This window comes from Eretmochelys imbricata, chromosome 2, assembly GCF_965152235.1.
Source record: "Eretmochelys imbricata isolate rEreImb1 chromosome 2, rEreImb1.hap1, whole genome shotgun sequence".
Taxonomy (NCBI): Eukaryota; Metazoa; Chordata; order Testudines; family Cheloniidae; genus Eretmochelys; species Eretmochelys imbricata.
The window spans coordinates 163640119-163657774 of NC_135573.1; positions in this window are offsets into that span (position 1 = coordinate 163640119).

Below are 17656 nucleotides of genomic sequence, written 5' to 3' on the forward strand. Positions count from 1 at the left end.
AATTCAGCAAAACTGGGATAGGGAAATTCAGGATGGTGGAGCAGGAGGAGCTCAGGGAAATCCCAGTACATCAGGTGGCATCCCAGAAAGGGGGGTCCAACCCATCACAGTGACAAACATTTTGGCAGGTGTGGTTTTCTTTTTTTCTCTTGTGTGCTCCCCAGTAGGAAGAATTGTGTGTTCAGTGTAGTGTTTTGATTTGGGAGTTTCATTAACTGTACACACTGCTCTGTGTTTGTATTAGAGAGGGAAGATCAAAGAAGTGTGCCTTGCACTTGGAGTGGAAGATGGTGAGATTTGTCATGGCCCTTTGATAGGGTTGCCAGTTTTGGTTGGATGTATTCCTGGAGATTTCATCACATGCCATAATCCTTAAGTAAAGGTTTATATTTAACTCCTGGAGACGCCAGGCCAATCCTGGAAGGTGGACAGCCCTACCGTTTAGGCCAGTGGGAGTTTGTTTCTGTTTTGGGACAGCCCCTTTGACGTTCTGTCTTCCGCAGAGCTGAGTTTACCCTTATGGTAGAAAATTCCATTATGCCTGAGGAGTGTAATTGCTGTCCATGGAGTTCACCCCAGAACTTCAGGTGATCTTTTAGATATGCTGTACCTAGGCCAACGAGCACCTTGAAAATAAGGAGTGAGATCTTGAACTTCATTCTGTTTTATGGGAACCCAGCATAGAAAGCAGAAGATGGGACTTATTTGCTGATGGTAGCCCATGTTAGGGAGGAGACATACTGCAGCATTTTGTATGAGTTGGTATTACCTAAGGGCTGGTGGCCTCACGTCCATGTATATTACATTGCTGTAGTCCAGATGGGAGGAAATGACAGCCTGTACAACTGAGTACATGTCATTGTCTGCCAGGATGAGTTAGAGTCTCCTAGTCAACCGGAGGTAGTAGACAACATTAGTTCTGGATCTTGCTATATGAGAGCTTAGCGGCATCAGAGAATCCATGAGAACCCCTAAACTACAGACTGAATTGACCAGACATATTTATCTAGAAATATTGATTTCAGTACAGCCATTCCTATTTACACCAGCTGAGAATCTAGCCCATAATGTCTACAACTGCCAAGCAGAAGTTTATTTAATGTAAAGAAAATGCTTCATGTTTTCATACATTGTAAAGAAACTTAAGTTTAGAGGTATTTGTTAAAGGTCTATATAAGATGTAATTTCAACAGCTGAGCAGAGGCACCATGTGAAACTCAATTCAAGACTGAAATTTGTTCCAATAAACAGAGCACACTGTATGGTATTTCTCTTGAATTACAAGCAGTACTTTAAAGTCAACGGCACTGTGATGAAAACAAATATCAAATTGCTGGGACTTAGATGGCAGTGTTAGCTTAGATAATGTTCCTTTTGGTGTTTTTCTTTTCAGTTGATTTGGCATACATTGTATTCCATTGTGGACATAGGAACCTCTGGAAATGTTCTGAGTCATTAATGATCTGCGGAGACTATGGGCCAAATTTAGAGGGGATTGATGCACTTTAGGAAACCAGAGGGATTCTAAATTGATGTGTCTCAGAGCTTCTTCCATCTCCCCAACATGTAAATTATGCTTACTTAGAATCTCTCTACAGATTCCCTTAAACTCACTACTTACACTAACCCATTTGTCAGTATGCAACTTGCACCTTACCATACATGTTGTTTCTAAAGTCTTGAGTATTAGGGGCTGTAATTTGGTGTAACTCACACTCTGAGGAACCAGATGATGGGAGAGTAGTTGTTACACCAATTCAGACTCCCACACACACTAGTAAGTAGATCTAAAGGTGTCTGAGTGAAAGGCATTCTCAGAGTTAGTCTACACTAAAAGTGCTACACTAGAAGCTGCACTGATGCTGCTGCACCTCAGTAGCACATCTGGTGAAGACACTCTATGCCAATGGGAGAGAGCTCTCCCAATAGCATAATAAATTGACCTTCACGCGGTAGCTATATCAGCAGGAGACGCTCTCCCGCCAACATAGTGCTCTTCACAGCGGCGCTTAGGTTGGTGTAACTTACATCGCTCAGTGGGGTGGCTTGTTCACACCCCTGGTCACATAAGTTATACTGAAGTAAGTGGTAGTGTAGACCTGACCTCAGTTAATGTAAGAGTCTAAGAGTGTCTGCTTTACATCACTTCTGATTTGACCCTAAACCTAAATGAGTGCAGAAACTGTTTTTCTGACATTTTTGAGCTCATGTGACTTCACTAAATAAATGCATTTCAAATCTCAAATGCCTTGTTAAAAGTACCTGATAAAGAAAAATGGATGCTAATTCAATTGACTTAAAGAAAATGTTTACAGATGTTAAAATATCCGCTGTTTACATCTCTTTGCAGGTGCACACAGTGCTTGCTTAATTAACCCACTGCTCTATCATGGCATAGGCAGAAGTACTGCATTTAAATTACATTGTTCCACAGGAGTATGTCAGACAACATTAAATCAGATCTGTAATGATATGATTTACCTGCCAGAAGTACTATCTTCCAAAATTGACACTACTAGGTATGATGGCAATAAACAAAGTAGAATTCCAAAGTGGACAGCTAGAAGTATATACCCTCTGGGTTGTGTCCCATAGGATGTGTGAGCCACCTCCTTCTTAGAGATTCACACTGTGCATTCTATCACTGTTGGTAAAGAAATAGCATCTCTAAATTTATATTAAAGGAAAAATATGAGTAGCGGGTAGGCCTCTTCCCTCACTGAGTAGGAGAAGTTAGAGGCAATTCCTCAGATTCCTTCCTTTGCATTGTGTAGGTGCAAGTCACTTGCCTATGTTATCTGGGTATATATCACTTAATCTTTTCCCTGCCACTGCAGGGACCTTGAGTGCTGATGCATCTCCCTCCTTCCTATTTGCCTGTTCTCTCTCTGTGGCTGATAATAGTCTAGTTTCCTGTGGATTGGGGTATTTTGGTCTAATTTTGGATGTTTGGTGTTGGTGGTGGGCTGTAATATACAGGAAATCAGACTAGATGAGCTGGTGGTACTTTCGGGCCTTGAGCTCTATGACTCTATGACCTCACTGCTTGTCATAGAATCCCTCTGCTTCCAGCAGGGCTCCCTCACCACGTACAGTGGGATCACTATGGAAGAGCCTCACATAACATGTTTCTCCTCAGGAGCTGTTCATTCAGTTATGAGATGCACTTGCTCTAGCAGGAATATTAATCAGTACATCGAGACTAGCCTGGCCATTCAAGTCTTGTATTTGGCCACTGGTGACCAAAATAATGTGTTTGTAAATCCCAGAAAAAAATACACAGAAAAAATGTCACAGAAGATTTTTTTTATAAGCAATTCGTGCTGCTTGTGTTTATTGGATGGATGTTATGGAACTTATCATACAGGTATTATGACAATTGTGTCATGGGAGAACTGGTATTTTGTCTTTGCTTTTTCCTGATTTAAGCTCAGATAATTGTTTGGTCACTCACTGTTATGTGTATTTCCTCACACATTTTGACTGCAGTATCTGTGATATTTTCATTTTAATAAATGCTAATCTTAAGTATCAGTAGTTCAAGTCTTTCATTAGTTCTGCTAATTAGTTCCAGTGTCTTTTTATTGTAATAAGGAGAAAGACATAACACTCAAATAAGCCTAGTAGAGAGCAGAGAGGGGTCATTTTATAACTGAAAGGAACACCCCAGCATTAGTAGAAGGGAAGAGAGAAACGTGACAGATACAACACACATGTAACACACAAAGCTGTGTAACAGACTGCTGGAAGAACAACAAATACTGACAGCTGACCAAAGTTATCTGAGAGAGTCTAAGACAAAAAATAAGACTGGCACAATTAACAATATAAAGGTTTGAGTACTGGCAAATTCAAACACTGTATTGATGAGGACCAAAGAAAAGCCTCTGAATAAATAATAAAATACCTGCATGCTTTATTTCGACATCGCTAACGTTCTTATAACTGCATGTTTTCCGTGACATTCTAAATAGTCTGATAGTGATGATAAAAAACAATGTCACAGTTGCCTTACCTTCAGTAGGAAAAAAAAAGGATGTGTGTTTTTAAATCGACATAGCTAATTTTTGTTAACAATCACTAGGTAAAGTTCTAGTGAAGACAAGGCAATTGGTAGTTTTGACATGCATGAGGTCAAACTAAAGACTAGGTAGAGCTTAATCTCTGTGCCTCAGTTTCCCATCTAAAATATCTCCTTTCTTCCACATTGTATCAGTCTCGACTATTTAGCATGAAAGCTCATCAGCACAGGGATTGTCTCTTACAAAATGTGTGCTGCAGCATACCGCACCATGGCCCCAATCTCAGCTGGTCTCAAGAAGTGGTGGCTAATGGGAGCAGGAGTAATAATTAAATTGGAGTGGGCAAGCTAAAATATGAGTAAAATATGGAAATGGCAAAAAAGTGGAAACATTGCTAAATGTTTACTGGAAATGGCAGTAAAGTGTCACATTTCTCACCTGCCACTCACTTTTTTGGCAGCCCTGTCATCCATTCCTACATCCAAGCTACATTCTCACTCTTCCAGCAAAGCCGCAGGCATGAGTTGCAGTTTTGTCCTAATGACTCCAGAGGCTGTGGCGGGCCTGGTTTTGTGCACCAAGGTATCCTGTCTGTTTCTCTCCTTTATACTCTGGTTCCTTGTGCCCATCTGATTTGAAGCCCTACAGTGCAAGAGGCAGCTGGTGGGGATGACAGCAGCAGATAGGGAACGCAGGACAGAGAAAGAAGGGGCTTAGAGGTGGCACAGAAGTAGGGCTAAGGGCTCTTATATTGATATCAAGGGCCAAAAGAGTGTTGTAAACTCTTTCACTGTCTGACACTGAAACGGTATTACAAAAGTTTGGGGGTTTTCTACAGACACCCTGTCATAAATATAAAGGGAAGGGTAAACCCCTTTGAAATCCCTCCTGGCCAGGGGAAAGCTCCTCTCACCTGTAAAGGGTTAAGAAGCTAAAGGTAACCTCGCTGGCACCTGACCAAAATGACCAATGAGGAGACAAGATACTTTCAAAAGCTGGGAGGAGGGAGAGAAACAAAGGGTCTGTGTCTGTCTGTATGCTGGTTTTTGCCGGGGATAGACCAGGAATGGAGTCTTAGAACTTTTAGTAAGTAATCTAGCTAGGTATGTGTTAGATTATGATTTCTTTAAATGGCTGAGAAAAGAATTGTGCTGAATAGAATAACTATTTCTGTCTGTGTGTCTTTTTTGTAACGTAAGGTTTTGCCTAGAGGGGTTCTCTATGTTTTTGAATCTAATTACCCTGTAAGATATCTACCATCCTGATTTTATAGGGGGGATTTCTTTATTTCTATTTACTTCTATTTTTTATTAAAAGTCTTCTTGTAAAAAACTGAATGCTTTTTCATTGTTCTCAGATCCAAGGGTTTGGGTCTGTGGTCACCTATGCAAATTGGTGAGGCTTTTTATCCAACATTTCCCAGGAAAGGGGGGGGTGCAAGTGTTGGGAGGATTGTTCATAAGATCCAAGGGTCTTGGTCTGTAGTCACCTAGGCAAATTGGTGAGGCTTTTTACCAAACCTTGTCCAGGAAGTGGGGTGCAAGGTTTTGGGAAGTATTTTGGGGGGAAGGACGCGTCCAAACAGCTCTTCCCCAGTAACCAGTATTAGTTTGGTGGTGGTAGCGACCAGTCCAAGGACAACGGGTGGAATATGTTGTACCTTGGGGAAGTTTTGACCTAAGCTGGTAAAGATAAGCTTAGGAGGTTTTTCATGCAGGTCCCCACATCTGTACCCTAGAGTTCAGAGTGGGGGAGGAACCTTGACATGGTGGCATAGTGGTGGGATTAACCTGAAATCATTTTGAGATTCAGTTGAGATTTTTTGAACTAGAAATACAGATTTTAAAAAGGAAATTTTTTTTTCCTTTGGAAAGGAAGTCCAGAAAGCAGCTTGTTTTTTCTCTGCTTTGTGGCCAAGCAGAGACAAAAGGGGATTATCTTTGTGAATTGCAGGTTTTCTTTGCCTGGAGGCAGGGTACTTAACTCCTGCAGAGAAATTCACAGTCTTCCAACCCAGAGTTTTTTTTTTTCTTTCTTTTCTTCCTAAAAGTAAATAGGGGGTGTGTGTTCTACCCATTTGCCTGGAGACAAAAGTGGCAGGGTTTTTTTTTTTTTAGGATTTTGATTTTTTTTTGTTTTACAAGGAGCACAGGTTTGAAAAGGAATTTTTTTTTTTCCTTTGGGCTGCTGGTAAGCAGGTTTCCAAGTAGTTGGAGGTTTTTTGCTTTGATTTGGGCCCAGAGCAGAGACAAGGGAATTGTCTTTTTCTGTAGGCTGACAATCACTATCAGAGAATAGGTATTCTATTCCAGCACAGCAAAATTTTACAGCCAAGTTTTGTTTGTTTATTTGTAAACCTTGGGTGTAAAGTTAGTTAAAAACAGAGAGGTTAGAATGACAAAGTCCACGGCTCGACAAAAGCTGGAATTAGCCAGATTTCAGGCTGCGGAAAAACAAAGGGAACATGAAAGACAGATAGAACTCATGCGGCTGAAAATGGAAGCAAGGGACAAAGAAATGGAAGCAAGGGCCAAAGAACTGGAGGAGAAAGAAAAAGAGAGGAAGCATGTGGAGGAGGTGGAGAAGATAAAGGCTCAGCGGAATATCCCAACAAACCCTAGCAATCCTTCTCCAAGTACCACTTCCCATCCCAGAAAGTTCCCCACCTACAAGGCAGGTGATGATACTGAGGCCTTCTTAGAAAACTTCGAAAGGGCCTGCCTTGGGTACAACATCTCTACTGACCAATACATGGTAGTGCTGAGGCCGCAGCTCAGTGGACCCTTAGCTGAGGTGGCAGCTGAAATGCCTAAAGAACACATGAACAAGTATGAACTGTTTAAATCCAAGGCGAGAGTCAGAATGGGGATAACACCCGAGCAGTCTCGTCGGAGGTTCAGAGCCCTAAGGTGGAAACCAGACATGTCATTTACCCGACATGCCTACCACATTGTGAAACATTGGGATGCCTGGATATCAGGAGCAAGTGTTGACTCTCCAGTAAATTTGCCCTTCCTAATGCAAATGGAACAATTCTTAGAGGGTGTTCCTGAGGAAATAGAAAGATACATCCTAGATGGGAAACCCAAAACTGTAATTGAGGCAGGAGAGATTGGAGCCAGATGGGTGGAGGTGGCAGAGAAGAAGAAAACTGGTCGCAGTTGGAGCGGAGACCAGAAGGGACCACCCCAGACCACACCCTATTACCGGGGGCCGCCCAAAGCCCCACCTACCTCCCAAAGAACCCTCCAGACCCCTTATGGTCCCACCACCCCGTTCTCCAGCAACCCTCCTCGCCCCAATGACCCGTCAGCTGGACGATGTTTTAAATGTAACGAGCTGGGGCATGTAAAGGCCAACTGCCCCAAGAACCCCAACAGATTACAGTTCATTGCACCGGAATCACACCAGAGGTCCACAGGCCCGGATACCTCCCAGATACCCTTGGAGCGGAGGGAAACTGTGAGTGTGGGCGGGAAGAAGGTCACTGCATGGAGGGACACCGGAGCACAAGTGTCAGCTATCCATGCTTCCTTAGTGGACCCCAATTTAATCAACCCAGAGATCCAAGTGACGATTCAATCCTTCAAGTCCAACTCTTTCAATTTGCCTACAGCCAAGTTGCCTGTCCAGTACAAGGGCTGGTCAGGAATGTGGACTTTTGCAGTCTATGATTATCCCATCCCCATGCTGTTGGGGGAAGACTTGGCCAAGCATGTGAAGCAGGCCAAGAGGGTGGGAACGGTCACCCGCAGCCAGGCTAAACAAGCCGTGAGGCCTAGCTCTGTTCCGGAAACTTCTATCAGGACCCGGTCAGAGGTGATGGACCTGGACCCCAGGCCAATGTCTGCAACAGCAGTAGTGGATCCAGTCCCAGAGACCCAGACGGAACCAGTCCCAGAACCGGAACCAACCGAACAACCAACACCAGACCCCGTGTCAGCACTGAATCCAGTACTTGCAACCTCAACACCAGAGGGCCCCACCGAACCTGAACTGGCAGCAGCCGATAACCCTACACAATAGGCTCAGCCAGAGCCTGAATCCCAACATAGTGCACCAGCGGAGAGCGGTTCACAGTCAACAGAAACAGCTCCATCCCCTATATCGCTTCCAGAGGGACCAAGCCTAGGTCCACAATCCCATGAGGAACTGATGTCTCCAGCATCAAGGGAACAGTTCCAGACCGAACAGGAAGCAGATGAAAGCCTCCAGAGAGCTTGGACGGCGGCACGGAGCAACCCACCGCCTCTCAGCTCTTCTAATCGATCCAGGTTTGTTGTAGAAAGAGGACTTTTATATAAGGAAACTCTTTCTGGTGGACACCAGGAAGACTGGCATCCTCAGAGACAGTTGGTAGTTCCAACTAAATACCGGGCCAATCTCTTGAGCTTAGCCCACGATCACCCTAGTGGCCATGCTGGGGTGAACAGGACCAAAGACCGTTTGGGGGGGTCATTCCACTGGGAGGGAATGGGCAAGGATGTTTCTACCTATGTCCAGTCTTGTGAGGTGTGCCAAAGAGTGGGAAAACCCCAAGACCAGGTCAAAGCCCCTCTACAACCACTCCCCATCATTGAAGTTCCATTTCAGCGAGTAGCTGTGGATATTCTGGGTCCTTTTCCGAAAAAGACACCCAGAGGAAAGCAGTACATACTGACTTGCATGGATTTTGCCACCCGATGGCCGGAAGCAGTAGCTCTAAGCAACACCAGGGCTAAAAGTGTGTGCCAGGCACTAGCAGACATTTTTGCCAGGGTAGGTTGGCCCTCCGACATCCTCACAGATGCAGGGACTAATTTCCTGGCAGGAACTATGAAAAACCTTTGGGAAGATCATGGGGTAAATCACTTGGTTGCCACTCCTTACCACCGTCAAACAAATGGCATGGTGGAGAAGTTTAATGGAACTTTGGGGGCCATAATACGTAAATTCGTAAATGAGCACTCCAATGATTGGGACCTAGTATTGCAGCAGTTGCTCTTTGCCTACAGAGCTGTACCACATCCCAGTTTAGGGTTTTCCCCATTTGAACTTGTATATGGCCGTGAGGTTAAGGGGCCATTGCAGTTGGTGAAGCAGCAATGGGAGGGATTTACACCTTCTCCAGGAACTAACATTCTGGACTTTGTAACCAACCTACAAAACAACCTCCGAACCTCTTTAGCCCTTGCTAGAGAAAACTTACAGGATGCTCAAAAAGAGCAAAAAGCCTGGTATGATAAACATGCCAGAGAGCATTCCTTCAAAGTAGGAGACCAGGTCATGGTCTTAAGGGCGCTCCAGGCCCATAAAATGGAAGCATCGTGGGAAGGGCCATTCACGGTCCAGGAGCGCCTGGGAGCTGTTAATTATCTCATAGCATTCCCCACCTCCAACCGAAAGCCTAAGGTGTACCATATTAATTCTCTTAAGCCCTTTTATTCCAGAGAATTAAAGGTTTGTCAGTTTACAGCCCAGGGAGGAGATGACGCTGAGTGGCCTGAAGGTGTCTACTACGAAGGGAAATGTGGTGGTGGTGTGGAAGAGGTGAACCTCTCCATGACCCTTGGGCGTATGCAGCGACAGCAGATCCAGGAGCTGTGCACTAGCTACGCGCCAACGTTCTCAGCCACCCCAGGACTGACTGAACGGGCATACCACTCCATTGACACAAGTAATGCTCACCCAATTAGGGTCCACCCTTACCGGGTGTCTCCTCAAGCTAAAACTGCTATAGAATGGGAGATCCAGAATATGTTACAGATGGGTGTAATCCGCCCCTCTGAAAGTGCATGGGCATCTCCAGTGGTTCTAGTTCCCAAACCAGATGGGGAAATACGTTTTTGCGTGGACTACCGTAAGCTAAATGCTGTAACTCGCCCACACAACTATCCAATGCCACGCACAGATGAACTATTAGAGAAACTGGGACGGGCCCAGTTCATCTCTACCTTGGACTTAACCAAGGGGTACTGGCAGGTACCGCTAGATGAATCTGCCAAGGAAAGGTCAGCCTTCATCACACATCTCGGGCTGTATGAATTTAATGTACTCCCTTTCGGGCTGCGAAATGCACCCGCCACTTTCCAAAGACTTGTAGATGGTCTCCTAGCGGGATTAGGAGGATATGCAGTTGCCTACCTTGACGACGTGGCCATATTTTCGGATTCCTGGGCAGACCACCTGGAACATCTACAAAAAGTCCTTGAGCGCATAAGGGAGGCAGGACTAACTGTTAAGGCTAAGAAGTGTCAAATAGGCCTAAACAGAGTGACTTACCTTGGACACCAGGTGGGTCAAGGAACTATCAGCCCCCTACAGGCCAAAGTGGATGCTATCCCAAAGTGGCCTGTCCCAAAGTCAAAGAAACAGGTTCAATCCTTCTTAGGCTTGGCCGGTTATTAGAGACGATTTGTACCGCACTACAGCCAAATCGCTGCCCCACTGACAGACCTAACCAAAAAGAAACAGCCAAATGCTGTTCAGTGGACCGAAAAGTATCAGAAGGCCTTTAACAAGCTTAACGCGACACTCATGTCTGACCCTGTACTAAGGGCCCCAGACTTTGACAAACCGTTCCTAGTAACCACAGATGCGTCCGAGCGTGGTGTGGGAGCAGTTTTAATGCAGAAAGGACCTGATCAAGAATTCCACCCTGTAGTGTTTCTCAGCAAAAAACTGTCTGAGAGGGAAAGCAACTGCTCAGTCACTGAAAAAGAATGTTACGCCATTGTCTATGCTCTGGAAAAGCTACGCCCATATGTTTGGGGACGGCGTTTCCACCTGCAAACCGACCATGCTGCACTGAAGTGGCTTCACACCGTCAAAGAAACTAACAAAAAACTTCTTCGGTGGAGTTTAGCTCTCCAAGATTTTGATTTCGACATCCGACACATCTCAGGAGCTTCTCACAAAGTGGCTGATGCACTCTCCCGTGAAAGTTTCCCAGAATCAACTGGTTAAAATCGTCCTTGAGATGTGGAAAATATTGTTATTCTTTATGCACTTGGTAGTATATTTAGAGATGCATGTGTCTTATTAACTCTGTTTTTCCTAGAGCTCCAGGAAGAAATCCCAGCCAGTGTTTCACCCTAGCTGAGATTTGGGGGGCGTGTCATAAACATAAAGGGAAGGGTAAACCCCTTTGAAATCCCTCCTGGCCAGGGGAAAGCTCCTCTCACCTGTAAAGGGTTAAGAAGCTAAAGGTAACCTCGCTGGCACCTGACCAAAATAACCAATGAGGAGACAAGATACTTTCAAAAGCTGGAAGGAGGGAGAGAAACAAAGGGTCTGTGTCTGTCTGTATGCTGGTTTTTGCCGGGGATAGACCAGGAATGGAGTCTTAGAACTTTTAGTTATTAATCTAGCTTGGTATGTGTTAGATTATGATTTCTTTAAATGGCTGAGAAAAGAATTGTGCTGAATAGAATAACTATTTCTGTCTGTGTGTCTTTTTTGTAACTTAAGGTTTTGCCTAGAGGGGTTCTCTATGTTTTTGAATCTAATTACCCTGTAAGATATCTACCATCCTGATTTTATAGGGGGGATTTCTTTATTTCTATTTACTTCTATTTTTTTATTAAAAGTCTTCTTGTAAAAAACTGAATGCTTTTTCATTGTTCTCAGATCCAAGGGTTTGGGTCTGTGGTCACCTATGCAAATTGGTGAGGCTTTTTATCCAACATTTCCCAGGAAAGGGGGGGTGCAAGTGTTGGGAGGATTGTTCATTGTTCTTAAGATCCAAGGGTCTGGGTCTGTAGTCACCTAGGCAAATTGGTGAGGCTTTTTACCAAACCTTGTCCAGGAAGTGGGGTGCAAGGTTTTGGGAAGTATTTTGGGGGGAAGGACGCGTCCAAACAGCTCTTCCCCAGTAACCAGTATTAGTTTGGTGGTGGTAGCGACCAGTCCAAGGACAACGGGTGGAATATGTTGTACCTTGGGGAAGTTTTGACCTAAGCTGGTAAAGATAAGCTTAGGAGGTTTTTCATGCAGGTCCCCACATCTGTACCCTAGAGTTCAGAGTGGGGGAGGAACCTTGACACACCCTGGTTTACTTGGTTTCTTAGCAAACACCCAAAATCATTCATTCGAAAGTTGGAAGTTTATTGATCAAAATGCAAGAAAGAACAAAAATCCAACAAACAAAATAAGAAAAAACTAAAAAGGAAAGGGTTAACTTTATTCTCAGTCCTGATGTGTGAAGGGTGTTCACTTCTCCTGTTTTGAACAGACAGGCAGACACGCAAAGTGGAGGAGAGACAGGATAGAAAAGGTGGGGAATATGGCTTTTGTTGATGTTAGTGAAACATTGGTCAGTCATGACTGGATGCTTTAGGCTAGCAGGTTGGCCAGAACAGCAGTTACTTGGACACTGGCTCATATTACTGTGAAGGATATAATCTTGTTGGATGCTTTCTCCTTAGACTGGGCAGGGCTGGGTGGGCTGTCTCATCTCCTCTGCTGATCCGTACAGGGTAGTTGATTTGAGGAGCTGATGAAAAGTCAAGAAAGTAAGATATAGGCTAGGAAATAGAATAGTGGGACAGAAAGTAACACAAAAAGGAAGGGAAGTGTAATGGTATCTTACATGCCTTCTGCCTGGAGCCCCTGTGGTGCTGACAATTAGAAATCCCCTCTGATGGGCTGATGATCTTGCAACCTGTCAAAGTTCCTCCCCCACTCTGAGCCCTAGGGTACAGATGTGGGGACCTGCATGAAAACCTCCTAAGCTTACTTTTACCAGCTTAGGTTAAAACCTCCCCAAGGTACAAATTAATTTTATCCTTTGTCCTTGGAATATCCACTGCCACCACCAAACTCTAACTGGGTTTACTGGGAAACATAGTTTGGACACGTCTTCCCCCCAAAATCCTCCCAACCCTTGCACCCCACTTCCTGGGAAAGGTTTGGTAAAAATCCTCAATTTGCATAGGTGACCACAGACCCAAACCCTTGGATCTGAGAACAATGAAAAAGCATTCAGTTTTCTTACAAGAAGACTTTTAATAGAAGTAGAAGTAAATAGAAGTAAAGGAATCACCCCTGTAAAATCAGGATGGTAGATACCTTACAGGGTAATTAGATTCAAAACATAGAGAATCCCTCTAGGCAAAACCTTAAGTTACAAAAAAGACACACAGACAGAAATAGTTATTCTATTCAGCACAATTCTTTTCTCAGCTATTTAAAGAAATCATAATCTAACACATACCTAGCTAGATTACTTACTAAAAGTTCTAAGACTCCATTCCTGGTCTATCCCCGGCAAAAGCAGCATACTGACAGAGACACAGACCCTTTGTTTCTCTCCCTCCTCCCAGCTTTTGAAAGTATCTTGTCTCCTCATTGGTCATTTTGGTCAGGTGCCAGCGAGGTTACCTTTAGCTTCTTAACCCTTTACAGGTGAGAGGAGCTTTCCCCTGGCCAGGAGGGATTTCAAAGGGGTTTACCCTTCCCTTTGTATTCATGACACAAACTTAAATTTCTTTTAGCATGATTTGATGACTTTCAGGACTCAGATTAAAAACAAACTTCCTTAAACAAGAGGAAGGTCTAATGGCCTTTTGTCAAGGTTCCTTCCCCACTCTGAACTCTAGGGTACAGATGTGGGGACCTGCATGAAAAACCCCCAAGCTTATTCTGACCAGCTTACGTTAAAACTTCCCCAAGGTACAAACTATTTTACCATTTGTTCCTGGACTTTATTGCTGCCACCACCAAGCGTCTAATAAATATAACAGGGAAACAGCCCACTTGGAAATGTCTTTCTCCCCAAAATCCCCCCAAGCCCTACACCCCTTTTCCTGGGGAAGGCTTGATTAAAAATCCTCACCCATTTGCATTGGTGAACACAGACCCAAACCCTTGGATCTTAAGAACAATGAAAAAACAACAAGGTTCTTAAAAGAAGAATTTGAATTAAAGAAAAAGTAAAAGAATCACCTCTGTAAAATCAGGATGGTAAATACCTTAGAGGGTAATCAGATTCAACACATAGAGAATCCCTCTAGGCTAAACCTTAAGTTACAAAGAGACACAAAAACAGGAATATACGTTCCATTCAGCACAACTTATTTTGTCAGCCATTTAAACAAAACAGAATCTAATGCATATCTAACTAGATTGCTTACTGACTTTTTACAGGAGTTCTGACCTGCATTCCTGCTCTAGTCCCAGCAAAAGCAACACACAGACTGAGAGAACCCTTTGTTCTGCCCCCTCCAGCTTTGAAAGTATCTTGTCTCCTCATTGGTCATTTTGGTCAGGTGCCAGCGAGGTTGTCTTAGCTTCTTAACCCTTTACAGGTGAAAGGGTTTTTCCTCTGGCCAGGAAGGATTTAAAGGGGTTTTCCCTTCCCTTTATTTTTATAACACCTTGTTCTTGGGAAGAACATCCTTGGCGTCTTGCCTGCTCTTCTGTCTTGGGGCTCAGGGGAGTGAGAAAAGATGAGCTGGAGGAGATGAGTCAAATTGACATAAGATGATTTTTCAAATGATCCTTTTATGACCCTCCCTAAAAAAGTATGGGGAGGAAGATGGTCGGCATATTTCATCCCCTCGCTATTTGAGCGCCAGTTAGGCCTAATATCTGCCATACCCATTTTGGTCCATTAATTTCTAGACCCACATCTTCTTGTTTACCAAGCATGGACCTAACACAGTCCTGGAGTTGTACTCGTAGGCCTTTTTGTTTGGACAAGTTCAGTCTCTGTCTGGTTTTCTTGCACCTGTTAATAACATTCTTTATTGATGATAACTTTTGGCCTACTTTTCACAGTTAATTCCCAAGCAGACAAAAAGTTTTAGGCCCAATTGTCACAACAGGGGAGAATCTCAAAATGGATAGAATGGGGCAGAAAAGCTGAAAGGAGCCAGGTCAGAATGTGGAGGAAGATGGTGCTGGTCCCTCGCTATTATCAGCCCCCAGGCTGCTGCTCCCAATCCATCACAACCTGCTTATATTGATTTTTGCCAGTAGCAACCTGAGCTCAAGTGGAAAAGGTTTGTTGCTGTGGCTATGAAGATCCTAGATTAAAGTCCTGCTGATGGTATATAATCATATAATTTAAGCCTGTATCTTAATGTATAAACACAAAGGGGCCCTATTAATGTTATAGAAGCAGCCTTAACCCTAGCACTTCCTAACATTCAGATGGTTGACCTTGCAGCCTTAAAGTTCTTGTAGCATAGTTTTTTGGTATGTAATCCTATTACAAACAAGTTAGAGTTTACTAGGGGACTCAGTGCCTCAGGGCATTGCTAATGAATGAAAGATCCTTTCATTTGTACCATTTTGAATCCAGTCTAATTTAGTGGAGACTGAAAGTAATTTCCATCTAATGGATTTTTTGTGGCTCCTCTATGAGATGAGTTAGCTGGGGTCTCAGTTCCAAATCTTACATCAAAAACTCACCTCAATGCTGTGTACTAATTTCTAAACTGCAGAGAGGGTCACAAATTGTATAGACCATGGTGCCTGCATAATCCTTTTCAGTACTAGGGGAAGAACCCCTCCCACTCAAGACCAACATTGAGATGTATTAGTAGGGCAATGTGTGTGCACTCCCTCTTTCAGTATTCTCCCACTTGTTTATAAGACGAAGAATATCTGCAAGATTTAAATTCATTATTTGTGACATGTGTTGTATGCAAGAAAAGCAAAATATTCTTTCAATCATGTTGCTGTCACTACAAATCTTATGTTTACAAACGTTTTCACTGAACTTAGAACATTACAGCATAATACTATAGGGGAAAGGAAACTAAACTGCTGTAGAAGGTTGTCAGGGAAAACAGGGGTTGGAGAAAGAAGCAGCAGCAATAAAGTAGGGGATGGACAGACACTGGAGATGGTAAGGGTATTTTGCAGATATATATAAAAGGTGGGGCAATGTATACTCTGCTAAGATTTGTTATGTAGAATGTTCATGATCTTTACAGCCTAATGAAAAAGAACGAGGATGCTTATGACAATCAAAAGACTCTGTGTCAATATAGCATTTATATAGGAATCCTATTTGGTGCAGAAGCATATGCTGAATTTACATAAACTTGTGGATGGGATGAAGATTTGCAGTATCCAAGATCATGAATTAGGGAGGTAGTGATTCATGTACACAAAAGTCTGTCCTTTCAAAAATAAAGTATTTGTGATCTAGAAGGGCAATGTCTGATTATAGACAACTCTAGTAGTGGTCTCAATAAGTTCTCCAGAGGATAACAGAACTTTCTTTGGTCTTAAGTTGTAAGACCTTATTCTTCTGGCTACCTATTTTAAGTAACATACAAAGTTGTCTAAACCATCCTCTGAATATGGTGCCACATAGTGACTTCTCTGCAGGATATTAAAAAGAAGACTGTCAGTTTAAAACATACAGAATGAGAACAGTTAGGACCCTGGCAATATAGTGAGCCTAGGATTCACAATTTTCTTCCTGTTTACATGTACATAATTGCTTCTTCTGTTTGAGCTATTTAACAAAATAGAGGCTTATGCATGATCCCCAAGTGGGGAGAGTTCACTCCCCATTGCTATTAGCAATAGAATGTCTGTACCCTCTGGTTAAACAGAACTATTCTTGGAAATGCAGTATCCCATTTTAAATAACAATACCAACACAGAGAGAAGAATACTTGAAAAATAATAGCACACTGACCATCTCTGACTACAGATGAGAAACTTTTCAGGCTGCCATAAGGGGACAGTATTATTCCTTATAGAAACAGCAGAAGGAACAAAAGAGGAATTCTAGGAACTGAAAGAATGGAAGGAAGAAAGAAAGATACCTAATTGCTAATAATAAAAATAACTTAGCTTGAATAAACAACTGATTACTGAGAACAAAAAGTCTGTATGTGTAACCCTTCTGCCTGTCAGAGTTGGCAGCAACAAGGGTCGGGTTCAATATCTAGGGGATCCATTCCAATAACACAATGCAAACTGGAACGAGCCCCCACCCAGTGACCTGGGACAAATATATACCACCACTGCTGGGCGCCTCCAAGAGGCAATACTTCCCCTCTCGCAAGCACATAGTCTGAGTGTTGCAAAAAGCCTTTTAATAACAGAGAGAAACAATGTGGCATTATGTTGGGGAAACACCACCAACAGGATTCATAACACAACCCATGAGCAAAAAAACCCACCCCAAGCAAATTGGGGCAAAATTCCCTTTTGTTCTTGAGTCCAGCAACCCCAAATCACCCAAAGTCCCAAAAGTCCAATGACCCAAAAGTCTCTGTCCCTGGTCAGGGCAGCCCCAGAGTTCAAAAGTTTATCTACAGAGCTTTACCTCCCAACCTGGGTGGAGATGGGGGCGGAGGTAAGAGGCACCTTACATGATCTGAAGCTGACCGCCCCACAGCTCCAGAGGCCTTCGCTTCACTCCGCTTTGCTCCGCTAGCCGCCCCACAAACTGTTTTGCTCAGCTCCGCTTTGCTCTGCGGCCCACACGCAACTCCCGCCGTCCCACAAACTGCTCCACCAGCTGATCCATGAAGTGCTCCGCGTCCCACCAGCAGCTCCTGACATCCTATGAACTGCTCCAGCAGTCTGTCCACAAGGCACTCCAGCTGTCCTACAAACTGCTCCACAATATATCTTCAGGCTCCCCCACTACTTAACACAACACTCAGTGATTTCAGCTCTTAGTC